Source organism: Crocuta crocuta, unplaced genomic scaffold, assembly GCF_008692635.1.
Source record: "Crocuta crocuta isolate KB4526 unplaced genomic scaffold, BGI_CrCroc_1.0 scaffold115, whole genome shotgun sequence".
Lineage (NCBI taxonomy): Eukaryota > Metazoa > Chordata > Mammalia > Carnivora > Hyaenidae > Crocuta > Crocuta crocuta.
Genome location: NW_027530575.1, coordinates 590,626 through 607,179, shown reverse-complemented (window position 1 = coordinate 607,179; position 16,554 = coordinate 590,626). Strand labels below are relative to the sequence as shown.

The following is a 16,554-nucleotide window of genomic DNA, read 5'->3' as shown; positions in this document are numbered from 1 at the left end:
TATGCAGTGCTGGTTGAAGAGCATAGAGAAAGAGAGAGAAGGCAGGGCGGGATGAGGCAAAATTGGAAATAGAGTGAACAGGCAGAAGGGATAAGAAGCTTTTTTCAAAGAGGTAAAGGGTAGAATATGGTTGGATAGGTGAGAGAAGGATGCTGACATTATCCAGAGAAACTATATAGTCTAATCACTCTTGAGAGAAAGAGATGAAAATATCAGTAGGTGTAGAATTTACATGTAGAGAATGGACTTGTGATTGTTTAAACAAGCCGGCGACCAGAGTTAATCTGGGGAAAAAAGAGAAAAAAGAGAAAGAAGAAAAAAAAGNAGTTCGCACTCACATTAGAAGGCTCTCTCAGTGGATTCTGCGTCCTTTTTCTCCCAATCTCTCAGGTTTTGTAAGGTTTCCAATGGCTTCAGATCTTTTCTGTGTGGTGTATGGGCGCGAGTGCAAGTACGGAGCTCCTTACTTCTCCGCCATCTTGCTCCCTCCCTTCAAGAGTGTGCTGTTTAATGTCCGAATATTTGTGAGTTTTCCTATTGTCCTTCTATCATTGATTTCCAGCTTCATCCCACTGTAGTTAGAAACAGTCGTTTTAGAATTTCAAACGTTTAAAATTTATTGAGATCTGTTTTGTGGCTTAACATATCCTCTTTTAAAATCCTCTTTTAAAAATGGGGTTATCTGGGTGATTCAGTCGGTTAAGCATACAACTTTGGCTCAGTCACGATCTTATAGTACGTGGGTTTGAGCCCCATGTTGGGCTCTGTGCTGACAGCTAGCTCTGAGCCTGGAGACTGTTTCAGATTCTGTATCTCCCTCTCTCTCTGACCCTCCCCTGTTCATGGTCTCTCTCTCTCTTTCTCTCTCTCTCTCTCAGAAATAAATTTAAAAAAAATTAAAATTGAAATGTCTCTCTTAGGATTCCCAGTCCTATTTACACCCTGCTCTACTTCCCCCACCCATAGCACTGACCACCTTCTGACATAGCTACAATTTACTTATTTTTAATGCTTATTGTTCGTTGTCTACCTCCCCTTGCTTGAAGATAAACCCCACAAGGGCAAAGAAAGCAAATGATTTCCCTTTTGCCCAGCAGTTTTTCTTTGTGGAGTCTATTTTCCCTTCTGTACTCCTTGAAGTCAGCACACTCCAATGACTGGTGAATGTGGTCCCTGTTTTTATAGGTGACTTATTGTTTCTTCCTTGATGCATCATGACTTGAAGTTCCAATACCAGCCTCCCTCACTCTCTAGATTAGTCTCTGTACACACTGCCCCGCAGTCTGTCCACCCCCACGAAGGACATGCTATGTGTGGCCATCAGCCTATGGAAAAGATGGTTGCAGCCATCTTTTTAAAACCCCATGTTATTTCTGTCAGAAACAAGTTCTACATTGCTTTATCCCCCCCCCCCCACAAATCCACACATCACAGGAAAATAAAAATAACAGAAATATTACCAAAAAATACAGAAAATTGAGTCAAAGAGAATGTGTGTGTCTGCGTATTATATGTGTGTGTGTCTTTGTATTCATAAGTTCATGTCACCAATTCTCCATACTTTCCAGAAATGGGCCATATATTTGTCTCTGAAGTTAGTGGGAGCCAAAGCAAAACAAAAAACAAAAGCATTCCGTTAACTAGTAAAACAAGTAAAACAGGTTTTTAAATTTCAGTGGATCATATTCTATCTTTGAGGTTTTCTTCAAAGTCTCATAACAAATGGGCCATTAAAAACAGTATTTTTAAATAGACACATTTTCCAAAGGTGAGTACATTTTAAGTAATAGTTTGTGTAAAACGTGAACATGACTGTATAAACTACATCAAATTCTGTATAAAATATATGTTTTTTTTACTTATAATAACATTTTAAAATATTCAATTATACATCACCTAGGTAATCTTGCTCACAGGTTCCACCATTTGGAAAACATCATAATAATGATAACTCTGTTGGTCCCCAGTTCACTCATGTCACCAAGTCCCCCATCACTATCTAATTCTCCTCCCTGTATTATGGGAAAGACTGTTTCCCTTAGGAAAGTCTAGAGTTTCAAAACAAGGAAATAATTTCCTTAGCCTCCATAGCCAGGAGGACCATAATCCTTGTAAAACAAAACATGTCCAGCTTCAAAAATGTGTTCTCATTCCCCACCTTTGGTTAAAGCACCCATAACAAAATTATGTTCAGGATCTAACAAAAGGACCACTGTCCCCAGATATGGCAGAGGTTACAAGAGACTTAAAATCTCTGCTGCCCAGCGTGACCTTTGGTTGTTTCACAGTATGAAAATTGACATACAGCCTTTTTTTAAAATCAGGGTTTTATTTACTTTTGGTTCGGATTGTCTCAAACAGCAGTGGGGGCTTTAATCAAAGGCATTTATATAGCACTCACAGTATGCTCAACACTGTTCTAAGGATTTACATGTGTTAACATTTAATTTTCTCATGTACTTTTTTTCTTTTTTACAATGTGTGCTGTTTGTATCATATTCTGTAGATGAGGAAACTGAGATACACGGAGTTTAAATGAATCGACTCTAGATCCTAGAGGGAGCATGCAAGCAAACGAGCAGGGTGCCAGGCTGCTGGTCTGACTACAGGCTGCAGGTGCTTTACCACCATGCAATACTCACTTCTTATGAAAAATGCAAGCATTCTTTGATTCTGGGACTGAGTGATAAATTGCCTTTTATTTTTTTTCTTTAAAAATTTTTAAATGTTTTATTTATTTCTGAGAGAGAGAGAAAGCGTGATCAGGGGAGGGTCAGAGAGAGGGATACAGAATCTGAAGCAGGCTCCAGGCTCTGAGCTAGCTGTCAGCAGAGCCCAACGCGGGGCTCGAACCCATGCACCGTGAGATCATGACCTGAGCTGAAGTCAGATGCTTAACAGACTGAGCCACCCAGGCTCCCCTCTTGTTTTTCTTTAAATACCAGCAATCATATGATATATTAATTTAATCTAAAATAAATATCCCCCTTCCACTTAAAGTTGGGTTTACCCAATGGATGACATATTCATATGTTAGTTCAAATATCTTATTTATTAAATGTGTAACAATTGTGCTATTTAGATTTGGGCTGAAATAATACAGTCTAAAATGGCATACCTTTTTAGGGTGAATACAACCTAAATTGTATTACTAGGAAATCTAGTTAAAGTCCCTGCTGCTAGATAAAAATGCTCAATTCCTTTTACATGCCTTGGGTGTATCTGTTCACAGTTCACACCTTTTAAACATAGCACTTGCCTTCTGTTCCCTACCTTGGAAAATCAGGTGAGGAACAAAGTGAACCACATATCAGGCTTCCATTGCCAATAAACAGGGCATTAAAATGAGACCCAAATCAGTCTGATAATTAACTTTAGCAAGCCTATTTTCTTCTCGTCACGGAAATGCAGTTTGCATGGACATCAAGGGGAGCTACATGCTCACATGGAGAAGAGAATGGACTCCCCGAGTATCATGGAGAAAGCTATACATATGTTAAGCTTCAAAGCATAGATGCCCTCTTCTTACTGCATCACCAATTTTAATCAGCTGTTCTTACATCTACAGTTTGGCTTATTTTCCAAATGGAGACATAACTCTTAATTTGACAAACAAGAATCCCAGATTACAGATATGAAATAAATTAATTACAGTGCCAAGGTCATACCATGTAGCAGAACTTCATCTGTCTTTTCTTCCCCCAGGAAGGGCTGACCGTAGATTTTAAATGTCAGCTCTCTGTAGGTCACAGTCTTACAGTGCACTCTTTTATAATAAGGTATGATAACAAATGACACAAGGAATTAAATATAAATATTCAATTAATAGTAGTTTAATAATATCACAGTATCACTCAATAAACCATTATTCCATTAAGCCACTTGTATAGGATAATATTATGCCTCTTTCATGCTTTGATCTTTAATTATTTGCCATGGCATACTTGCTGATGTAAATAATTGAACATCGGGTGCATAAGAAATATCTGTCTCTTTATGCGCACACAGTAACAAGTATGAGAAAACCAATACTAAACTTCTTGAGAAATAAAACACAAATGGGTGTTCCTTTTAAAAATGTTAACCTGGGAATCTTTGCATGTTTCATCATTTATACATGGTTAGAGATATAAAATATATAGTTAATATAGTTATATAGACTGTTATATGTTATTTTTAGCATTTATTAGTAGTCACTTCTATGGTTACTTTTGTGTTAATTTGGTATTGCTTGTACAATTCCAGAATTCTAGGCAAAGAAGCGCATCCAGTACAAATACCAGTTTCCCAGTGGGCTGGCATTTAAACCACCTAGTGAAGATGAAAAATCACCAGAGAAGAGCTTGCTTTGGTTATGCATTCTAGGGTTCATGAATTAATTTAAGCCTACATGGTACAAAATGAAATACTTAACTATTTAGTTCATGGTTGATGCCTTTAGCGATATTTAGCGGTAGTGAAGTTCTGTATAATATTTCAATATTTATTAAAATTAATAAAGGAATGAGGATAAAGAGATTTAGCTTCTAAATCCTACTTAGGTAGAAAAATTTAAAGGACATAATCATCCTGAATCTTATCAACTTGAAAAATTTCCATTGTGCAGTATAAAATCTGGCATTTTGTATAATTGACACAATCATTTTTTAATGAAATAAAATTGAGCGAATAATATTCACATCATAGGCTTATTATGAAGATTGAATGGGTGATTCATTTTTAGAGCTTAGAATGGTGTCGAGAATACCATAAGTACTTCATAAATGCACTTTTATTTAATTATTTTTGTTAGTAATAGTCATAAGTTATTCAAAACCTAATCACAAAGCATTTAAAATCTATTAATTCTTCAGAATATTATGAGTACATTTTCCTTTAGTTCTGTTCCTACACACTAAGTGTTAGACCAAGATTCTCATTAACTTCCCTCCACTCTCAGAGAAGATTTTGCCTTTCACTCCAGGGAGCTGAGATGCTGTTAGTCAAGAATTCTCTTCACTTTTAACCAAAGCAAGTTGAAACTTAACTGTGTTTCCTTTCTTTTTTCCTTTCTTCAGTTTGGTTGAACGTTTTCAATATTTCCAAATCTGCATCCTTTGGCTCTCTCAGGATTATTCTATAAGTATTCTATTGTTATTCTACAGAATAACAGCCTGCATAAATTCAAACACTTTTAGAGACTTTTGAAAAAGATAGTGGAATCTGTTTGGTCACCACAGCCTTTGCCATACAGAATAGAGAGCCTTCCTTGCCAAATCTTCCAAAATTTTCAAGTGATCCCTACATCCACAATGCCATGGGAAATATCTATCTGGAATACCTTATGAGCTTCAAACAAACAAACAAACAAATCTGACCCAGGTCAGAAATTCTCTCTTCCACTTTCTCTAAATTCAACCATTTTTATTTTACTTGCTCATAAGCTTATGTCTTTTCATGAGCATTTTCAAATGCCCGGGTCTCTCTAGTTTAAAACAAACATGAAATAACAGACAAATAAGTGGAAAGTATTGTTTCCCTCACTTATCTATTGTCAGCCCTGTTTTTATCCATTTCATGATCTTCTTGAAAAAAGGTCTGTCAACACACCAGCCATCATCTCTTACCACCTATAACCATTTCCAACAAGATGTCTCTTGCTAAATTCTCCAAATTAGTTTGCCCAAATTTATTCTTAAATCAAAAGGCCACCCCTTGGGCTTTACTTCACTCAATCTTTTGGTGGCATTGCACATCTTAGAACAATTCTACTCTTTTGGTTTTGAAACTAGGAATTCTGATAGCTTTCCTTCTATATCCTCAGAACATGTCTTCTTAATATCCTATGCAAAACTCCTCCCTTTTCCAAGTTTTGACCATTAGTTTCCCCCAAGGTTCTGTCTTTTCGCACACTTCATACTCTAGGAGCATCTCACTTACGCCAATGGTTCAATTGTGAGTGCTCCAAACAAATATAGTACAGCTTTTTCTCTTACACACCAGACCCATGAAAACAACTGGCCAAAAAAATATTCCAGAAATGCCTCAAACTCAGTTCTACTCAGGGTTTCCATGCAGCCTCTAGTGAAGTCAGATCTGATGCTTTCAGACTGTGTCTAAGTGTAGAAGTAAAGAAAGTACCAGAGCCTCTATGCCTGGGCCCCAGAGCCACTGTGGGCCCTGCTGTAACCAGTAGGATGGTAGTGTGTGAGAACAGTCCTCACAGGGAAGGCCAAGAGAGTAGATTATGCTAGGAGGTGAGGGGTAGTGTGATAACCCTTTCCATTAAATTACTGAGAGTCATAATGCCACTAAACCACTAGAGCCACCAACCTCAAAGTTAATTGGTGCTGAGCAAATTTGGGGCATTGTTTAAATTGGATCTGATACAGGCAGCATGGTGGGGGTAGCATGCTCTAACATATACTTAATCTGCTTCTGGACTTGAAGTCCTGAAAATCTATTCCCCAAAAGTAGCCAGTGGATTTTGTCTAAAATGAAATTTGCTCATATCACTCTGGGTTAAAACTAGTCAGTGTTTCTCTATTATTTTCAGTCCAAAAGTCCATATGTCTTTAAATAGCCTGCAGACTCCAGCACCTTCTGTCCTCCGATCACTGAACCAGCCTCTTTGCAATTTACCTCAAAACATGGATCACTTGGTGATCCAGCTGAATGAAACTCCTCTGAGTTCCTTGAAAACATCATGCTCTTCTTTGCTTCTGGGCCTTTGTGAGTGTTCTTCATTCTGCTGGTACATTCTTCCCTTCTGTTCTCTTCCCTGGAGTAGCTAACTCCTTACTCTTTAGGTCAGAGCTTAAAAGATGACTTCCCTTAAAGGCTTTTCTGACCACTTCCAAGGAACCAGGCGCCGTCGCCCACTCACAGCACCTGCACGGTATTGTAACTGCTCCTTTACTTGCCAGTGTCCCTCATTTGACACTAAAATGGGAACAGATATTACGTCTCTCTTATACACCACTGTGTTCATGGAGTCTTTGACATGGGGGGTGGGGTTCAATAAATGTTTGTGGAAACAATAAATGTTTATGGAATCAATTCGTGGGTTTTGCGTTCTTGCAAGTGCACATCGGTACTGCTCAGAGAACTTGGAAGACAATCCGAGTGACTGTTATAGATATAGAGAAAAATAGAGATATCTATAGACAAATATCTGTATTACAGGCATTACAAAGGTATTCAAGGTATTATTAAACTGATTTAGGACTTTTCTGCTTTCTTCTCCTCTCAGATACTATGTGTTTTAGGTCTTTCCTTTATTCCTTTTTTGCTTTTTTTCTGCCAGAGGTAAAAGTAGACCTAATGTTTTGATAGAAGCTGATTCAGACTTTACTACCTTTGTCAGGGTGTAGGTGATAAAAGAGACAGAAGCAATAGTGGTTACACCTTTAGTAGCCAAGTGCCGTAGAGAAAAAGATTGGTTTTCCCATTGTCCAGGTGCGCCTCCTGAGCATTCCTCTAGTGCTTCCTTACCAGTCACTTCCTCATTAAGTTGTATTTGTGTTTGTCAGTTTATTTGTTGCCCATTCCTCCTGACTGGCGACTATTTGAAGACTGATTCGTTACTCCTGTGGAATAAACATCTTATACAGGATTTATAATATGGCAGGCATTTAATGAATGCATAGCATGAATAAAACGTTTCCGCTTCTTGAAGTAGCAAGCTAAACTTGCTATAAATATGACAACCATTTGTCAGAATTTTTAAAAGATATACATCAGATGTGGGTTTGATTAAATGGCTTTTAAGTATCATTTCTTCTAACTTAATGTTCTATAACACTTTGTAACATGATAAGTAGGATATATTTATGGAGAGGTATTAGGATAATATAAAGTTGGGAAATAAAGATCTATAAACCAAAGCAGAAAATTGAGACCCAAAGTGAAGTCAGTTTCTTATAAGTGTAATTATTTCACTGAGTTTTTTTCAACACGCTAATAAGGCAGACAATAGACTAGTTTACTACAACCTGAAGTTAAAAAACCTTCTGCTCAGTTCTTTTCTGATTTCTCCTTCTTCAACTTTGTATTACAGTATAAATAATTCAAAAACATTTCAAATTTCCAAATTCAAATATGAACTACTCAAGAATTATGCTGCAATTGCTAAATGGCACTATAAAATAAAATGGTTGAGCTGTGGATATGAAAAACCTACACTCAAATACAGTTGTTCAAAGTTTTATGCATTAAATACAGAATTATGAGTTATCAGTCATTCTTAAAAGGTGCATTTTATTTGAAATACTAAAAGATATTCCATAAGAGACAGTAATTTGCACTTACTCAATGCTCCAATATATAGAAGCAGTAATGCTTATGCAGTGGAGATAGACTGCTGTTTTAAATTTACCAAGAGTTTCTTCTCTTACTCAAAGTAGAATCTGGATTTTTAAATTATTGAAGCTGATGAAATGTCACACATGGTATTTATAAGTAGATTCTGAATTTTAGATTGGACATTGGAATTGTGCTGGGGAAATACTATCCCTGCATTCTGGTCAGGTAGACTCGAGAGCAACAATGACTCATGCAGATGTGAGGCAATCTTTAACACTGATGAAGTCTAAATGAAGACAATTAGATGGAGATGTTGTGACGTCATTAAGGGCTCAATTAGAGCTAAAAGAGATTAATGTTTATTCACCCTCTCCCTGTCCACCCCCGAACACAAACACACACAAAAAGTGAGCCGATGGGAATTTGACTTCAAGATTGAGGACAGAAGCTGGCCCTAAGCAAAATGATTCAACAAAACAGATGGCCCTAGAAGGGAAAAGATGGCTAGATGCTGAGACCACATTATGTGGAACCCATTTTTAAGGTGTCCCTTCCTGCACTGTAGTTCTCATTGCTATAATCAAGTTTTAGCTCAGTTATATTACACGCTACAGGCTGGCATGAATTGTTCTATGCAGGAACGGTGTGTAATCATTCTCTTGTCCCTCCTGTGAGTCGAGGGAACAATAAGAATTCTGGAATGACACTGCGTGAAGACATGGCAAGGGGAAACCAGTATCGATTTGTGGTGTTAGAATAGCATTTCTTGGGAATCCTCAGAAACAACAAGGAAAGTAAATCCATGAAAGACACATATTTTCTGAAATCAAATGGGAATGGAGGCTTGGGGGTTGTCATTTGGTATTGTGGAAAGAGAAACTGCTTTGTTAATTGAAACTGCTTAAGTTAATTTATATCAATAAGCATTCTTGCACTCCTAAATAGGTTATACTCCAAAGGTTTGCTTGGTTATTGAATGTTAGAAATCTGGATCATTTTTCTCAAGGAGGGAAAGATATGACAGCTGTATTGGATAGCTAGATGCCTCAAAAGCCTCTTTATCTTATTAATTCTTTTTTTCTGTAATCCATAATGCTTGGGTAACAACTTCCGTGTGGACATAGTCTCCTGTTTCCATGCAAAGCCTATTGACCCGACACAGATCTCAACACGGTGTTAATTGCAAACCAACTGCCCTTTTGAATTTAAACAATGCTTATTGACAGACAGAATAAGAAACTCTTTTAACTCACTTCCATCATGACTTCACTCCCCCGGTTTCTTGTTTTTTTACCTCAACTTTGTAGAAAAATATAAAATCGTGGTGAGTTGCCACTCACACAATTTTGAGTGGCATCTACAGCTGACCCTGCTTTTCCCTGACAATTCAAAAGAGCGGGGTGTTAGGGACACCTAACGGGTTGTAGCTGATGGGTAAAGCCAGTGGCCCTAATGAGGACAAGCCGAAAGGCCACTCTTGGGACTCTCCCTGGGTCACAATGAAAGGTAGAAACAGGAAAAGCAGAGGGGCAATGTTAGGCTGCAGCCCTAGGAAGGTAATAAATGGAAAGCACTAGAAAAAGCAAATTCCAAGCATTAGCTCAGATGCCAAAGAATTCTAAAAAACTATTCTTGGCAGCATGACTTGATCTAGTTCCCACTTACACAACAGACATAGCTTTTCTCTTTCAGCAAGAAATATTTATCAGAACACTGTTCTTAATGCTTGCTTTACACTTGACTAGGTGAAAAATCTTTTCCCAACAATTTTAATTGATTAATCACACTTTTGTTCAACTGTAATTTCCACTTTTTTATTAGAAAACTTATTTTGCTTTTGGTACACCAACCATATATACAGTCATCGACTTTGGCTTGTGCAATTTATTTTCTTCAGAAAACTAATACTGTATCTTATCTCTGTGCTATTGATTATTTTAAAGTTCATTGAAATTAATGTTTCCAGAAAACCATGCCACACCTATTCCTTTCAAATAAAATCCTATGTTTTATGTGTAACTGTGTATGAAATATTGGAAAGATCACCTATCACTACTGACCACCTTGTGAATTCAAATATCCAAAATATAATAGAATAGGAGTCAATCAAGTCAAGGTTATTTTATTTAAACAAAATATTCAGTAATACAAAGAGCACAGTCTCCTGCTTAATCATATTAACTAGACAAGCATCTGAGTATAATTCTGCATATAGCAGTTCTCTTAATATTCATATGTCATATTCACTCAATTAAATGTAAGAAAGTTACCCTAGATAAAGAAAATATGCTTTGACTTAGTACTTTTTCAATGTTTATTTATTATTTTTGAGGGAGAGAGAGAAAGAGAGATGGAGAGAGAACACAGGCAGAGGAGGGGCAGAGAGAGAAAGAGACACAGAATCTGAAGCAGTCTCAGGCTCTGAGCTGTCAAGGCAGAGCCTAACCCAGGAATTGAACCCAGGAACTGTGAAATCATGACCTGAGCCAAAGACATATGCTTAACTGACTGATCCACCCAGGAGCCCCTTGACTTATTACTTTTAAATATTGACATTTTAAAAATGATTCCTTAAAAAAGGAAACCAATAAAATCAGAAAAAAATTTAAGTCTATTTTTCTCATTCGTTCTAAATTACTGTGCTCTTTCTTTCTCTTTATAATTTTTTTAATGTTTATTTATTTTTGAGAAAAAGACAGAGCAGGAACAGGGGAGAGGCAGAGAGACAGAGAGAGAGACAGAATCTGAAGCAGGCTCCAGGCTCTGAGCTGTCAGCATAGAGCCTGATGTGGGGCTCCCGAATTGAGAGATCATGACCTGAGCTGAAGTCGGGTGCCTAAGTAATTGAGCCACCCAGGAGCCCCTATTGTACCATTTCTATCCAGATGATGTGACTACACATAGAAGGTAATCATAAATTTTGAAAATATGCCAAACCTGATTTTATTTCTTTCTGTGTGTGATATGTTTCATAGTTACCTTATGTTCAATTTTCTGAAGGTGACTTCTTTTCTCTCAACAAACTTAAGTCTTATTGTTCCAAGTTCAAAATATCTTCTTGATAATTCTGGGTATAAAAACTCTTGTTAGAGAAATATGTTCTCATAATATTTGTGTTAAATTGCCTGTGTATGTGGTCTTTTTATTCCTGAGTCTGAACTGGGTCAATAAATTTGAGGTTTGCTGCGCAATGGGATCAAGACATAATTCTATAATATATTAATTAAATTAAATTAGAGTATATATAAAATATGGTTCAATAAGAAATATTTTCTTTAGATTTAGGATATGTGTCTAATATGCGTTATTTGTGATAGGATTATGTATTCAAATTTTATAATATTTATCCCTGATCAAATTCAATCATAATGAACTTATATTTTCTTCTGTTTTTTAAAAAGATTTAAGAGCTGATTAGATTTGAAGAAAAAGTGATTGGATTTGATCAATCACTGTCCTTTTTAAAATGTTTTCTTTTTTTTTTAATGTTTTGTTTATTTCTAGGAGAGAGAGAGAGAGACAGCGTGAGCAGGGGAGGGTCAGAGAGAGAGAGAGATACAGACTCTGAAATAGGCTCCAGGCTCTGAGCTGGCAGTCAGCACAGAGCCCGACGCGGGGCTCGAACCCACGAACCTCGAGATCATGACCTAAACAAAAGTCGGACGCTTAACCGACTAAGCCACCCAGGTGCCCCTAAAATGTTTTCTCTCTGATGCTTTAGGATTTTTATCCAAAGTTATTTCCTAACCTTTCCCCTATTGCTGTAAGACTGATTTTGTTCCGTAATAGGACAGGTTTTTAAAAAATCTCACTGAAGGTAAGATTAGTCTCTGGCACAAAAATGAATGTATAACAAATTTCTAGCCAATGACACAGAAATGGAAGTCTTCTGGGACACCTCTGGGACAGTTTTGTTTTGTTTTTTCTTTAATAAAAAAGACATCTTGATTAGATGCAGCTGTCTTGTTATAACAAAGAGAAGGCCAGGAGTGAACATGTTAACCCAGCAATCACCCACCTTGAGACTTCCTAATAAGCGAACAATCAACACCCTATGATTTAAGCCACTGTCACATAAGCCTATGATCAATTATAAAAAGCAACTCTCCTAGACAAATAGATTCATAGATGTAGCTTGATCTCATCTACAAATAGCTGTAGCTTCAACTCTGACAGTTTGTACAATTTAAAAAGAGATCATGAAAAACACTGAGAGAGAATGAAATAGGTGCTTTTCCAACCAGAGAGAGAGTTCTGTGAAAAATAAATATGCCATAAGGGTGCAATGAATATTAGGTACCTTTATCATTATATCTGATTTTCATTCTGTGATAATCGTAGCCTAGGGCAATTTCATTGGCTGTCCGGTGAGAGTTGGGAAGTCAGTATGGTTTGCCTGAAGGAAGGTGGAATGAAAGCCAAGACATCAGAAATATGATACAGGTTCTAATCTGATTATTCAGGATTAACTAATGGCCTTTAAGCAGCATTACAAACACACGACAGTTATATTAGCAAACACAAAAGATATATTCTGCAAGTGCATTAAAATAAACTTTATATTCAAATTAGCATTTCCTTGTTCAGATGAATTTTAAGTATTAAATCACATATAGTCAGGATCAACAATGAGAAAGCCATTCTTTGCTTTTAAATTGGGGCTACATTAAATTTCAGGCCATTGAGTCTGGCAGAGCAGAAACTCATATACAAAGAGTAAAAGCTGAGCAGAAAACCCAAATTGCATGAGGACATTCATGTTCATGGTTAAGTTTATTCAGGCAGACCCTTTGTGTAAACAACAACAAATAAGGAAAGATTCAGAACGTCCTTTGCCCTCTTGTTGAAATTCATCAGCCATTCCCCTGTGACCAAATGGGTGATCCTAGACCTTGAAGAAAATATCTCTGTCTCTCTTCACCTGTGATATTCATGAACTTTTTTCTTTTAATCCCTTTCATATTTTTAAAGCAATGATTTTGCCTTTCTATCCGCTATGCCTGCCACATGCAGTACTTAATTGATGATGGATGGTTAATAAATCTTTCCTGATATATCAACATATTCCCAACCTCATTAGAAAAAAAAATACAAATAAAAAATGAGATCCCATTCTTTAATCTATCAAAATAACATCTTTTTTAAAAGATGCTGCTTGGTATTGGAGAGATATAATCAAATTGGTCATTTTTATCCATTTCTGGAAGGGAAATAAATTGGCAGAGACATATAGTAGTTATACATGTTTCCTCATCTGTAAAATACGACAATGAGTACTTAATTCACAGATAGGGATTAAGTGAAATAATACAAAGAAGTATACAGTACAATAGTGGGGACATGGTGACAAGTCCTGGTAGCTTACCAAAAAAAGGGGTAAAAGACAAATAAAAAATAATTGGATACCTGTTTATATTTCTTATAGATTTTGTGTTGCCTTCTTGACCATACATTCCATAAGGCTGGATGCCATATTCATTATATTTACTTTTGCAGCCTGTCACATTATGCAGTGCCCGCCATGTTGTCATTCTATCACTATTTGTTAAATCCATACAGTTTATTTAGCTCCCTTAACTACTGAAGAGAAATTTCACATGCAAAAGTGTACTGGCTATCAGTGAAGACATATTACATTTACATTCAATGAATGATCATGTATATGAAGGAGTGTGATATAGGAGGCAAGCACAGGCTCTGATTTTGGGAAAAATCCATTTGAGCTCCAACTTGCTATCTGCCATTGACAAGTTATTCCACTTTCATAAACTTCCATTTATATTTATGTGCCTCTGCAGTGAAAAATTTCCACCTTAGGGAGTTTCTGTTGTCTACAATGGGAACATACACAGTTAAAGGTGTTGTACACTTTACATGATCACACATTTATAACCATTTCACCTAAATACACAATCTCAGATTTCTAGAAACCTCATTAAACATTCTAGACAAGCTCCTTACCCAGACTCAACACTGGTAAGATTGTAAGATTCCTGTCACCTCCATTGTGCCCTTTTCTGTCTATCATACTCTTCGTAAGATTCTTTTTCCCTTTTGTGATGACAGAGCCTGGACATTCCATGTTGCCTGTTTTTCACAGGAATGCCATAGTTTATGCCAGGGAGTGAGGAGGAAGAACAGAATAGGAAGAAGCCGATGAAAGAGACAGATGCGTCTGGTGGAGGGTTTGGTTGACCCTCGGAGAGTTGGAGGGCTCCCTCTTCTCATTACAGCAAGCAGTCAGATACCGCCCGTTTCATTTGTGTCCAATCTGTCAGCAAAACAAGTGTTTGTACTTAGGAAAGCCTTTGTGTAGTTGTGTTTGTGGTTTTAAAGTAAAATTCAAAAGAAATAGAGAGGAAGCAATACAGGGGAAACTTTCTGGCGGTAATTTGCCCTCAAAGTTCCTATGTATCAGAGTATATATGAATAAGTTTAACATCAAGGATTATGAGTTACTTAATGTCATTAAATGTTATTTATTATGATTATGATCATTAAATGTTATTATCCTTAATATTATCCTATAGTCTGTGTATAAGAGTGTTTATAAATGTAGCAAAGTGTGATCCATGCTCTCATGGATTCTGGTGTTTACATAACACCTTTTACCTGATGTTCAAATGTGTTACCTGCTTAATCCTCGCAATTTCACTGGGGAGTCAGGATGTGAAGATGGAAAATTTAAGCAAATAATAATCTCAAATCATTATTGAGCACTTCCTACATGTCAGACACTATAATATGTGGTTTACATTTACTAATCTATTGAGTTGTCATAGCAACCTTGTGAAGTAGAACTATTATCCCATTTTAGAGATAAGAAAACAGAGGCTAGGAGAATTTGAGTTATGGTCCAACACAACCATCATGATGTCAACTCAACAGCTTGGCTCAGGAAAATAAAATTATTTACTAAATGTAAGTTAATGATCATGTTTAATCTAGAGATAAACATGTTAGTTTTTATTCAGCAGATCTCTTTAGCCAGGTTGCAGGCAGACATGATATGATTTTTCAAAGGTACTTTTTCTAAGCAGGAAACCCAAGATCCAATATGAGGAGCGTGAAGTGTAATGACTTCATTCCATGGAAGAAAGAACAGAAGCCAGAATTGTCAGTCTCTCTTGTATTATTCCTACAGCCTTTTGTGGTTTCCTGTGGCACTTCTGTGGGCTGCATTATTAAATATAAGTTGACTCTTCTGATTTTATGTCTCCATGGAGTTTTTAACGTCCCTTATTTTCTGACATTTTTTAATAAATAAGGTAATTTGAATTCAGTATTGTGGTGATTGTTTATAGAATTTAGTTTGGCTGTAGATAATGGAAATGTCTTTCATAAAAAGTATCATTTTATTAAGCTGAAGGTGGGCTTTATTCCCTTGATAACTTTTTGACATTGAGACTGCCAAAAGAAGATGGATTTGTATTTTAAATGCTTTGAAGTTGGGACAATTTAAATGAGGGAAATTTCAAATGTCGCACTGAGGCACCGCAAATTCTTTCATTGCCTGAAGCAGATAAAGAAAAAAAAAAGTCTGACTCATTTGCGTTCTTCTTTTAAAGCTGTTTTAAAATTGTAATGATGAGGTGTTTATATATGTTCAAGCTTCAAGGCTTAGTGGCACGATTCACTGAAAACCAAAAACATTAATGCCGATTGGTAATACCAACATTTTCATTGGGTTTTAGCTTTTTGAATAGTGCTAAAACTTGGATATTTTAGAAGGTGTCCCTGGAAGGATATTTTATTTGGCAGAATCATCCCTAGGGAGGTGTGCATATTAAAAAAAAAATCTTGTTTCTCATATTTCTCTCCCAACATTTTATGCAGGTAAAATCAGATAAAAAGCAACATTCATAAAACACTTGAATAAAGAAAAACATCATAAGATATAGCCTGAAGGAGGATATAAAGAAAAGGATAGGGCCATTTCTTCCTTATTTCCATTTCTAGACCAGGTAATATCCAACTTTTTTTGACTCCAACCCACAATAAGAAATACATATTACATTGTGATTTGGCACACATGCTCAAACGCACTACTGAAATAAAAGTTTCATGATGTATTACATGTGATGCACTCTATTTGCTCTTCTTTTGCTGCTATATTCACCACATTTCATTTTATTTGAAACAAAATACTGGCCATTACTGTTAATTGAACTTCAGAATCCACTACTGAAATTTCTGTTTCAAAAGTTGTGAAGAGAAAGTGCACTTCCTGTTGCTCTCAATGCCCAGCCTCTGTCATTGCTAACCATCTTT

General features: G+C 36.5%; 2 long non-coding RNA genes across 3 annotated transcripts in view; one reads left to right on the top strand and one right to left on the bottom strand.

Moving 5' to 3' along the window:
- The window catches only part of LOC144234543 (uncharacterized), a 30,403-nt gene extending 16,082 nt beyond the window's left edge, over positions 1–14,321 (bottom strand). Inside the window, exons 1-2 of the long non-coding RNA XR_013336012.1 lie at positions 14,245–14,321; positions 12,584–12,679 (exon numbers count right to left, since the gene is read on the bottom strand). This is a non-coding gene — a long non-coding RNA (uncharacterized LOC144234543). The remainder of the gene's footprint in view (positions 1–12,583; positions 12,680–14,244) is intronic.
- Positions 14,322–14,342: 21 nt separating this feature from the next.
- Positions 14,343–15,491, top strand: LOC144234544 (uncharacterized). 2 transcript variants are annotated; one of them, XR_013336014.1, is made up of 3 exons: positions 14,343–14,571; positions 15,101–15,204; positions 15,324–15,491. It is a non-coding gene; the product is annotated as an uncharacterized LOC144234544 (long non-coding RNA). The 2 variants fall into 2 exon arrangements; XR_013336013.1 differs by having other exon boundaries at positions 14,343–14,670.
- Positions 15,492–16,554: the final 1,063 nt, after the last annotated feature.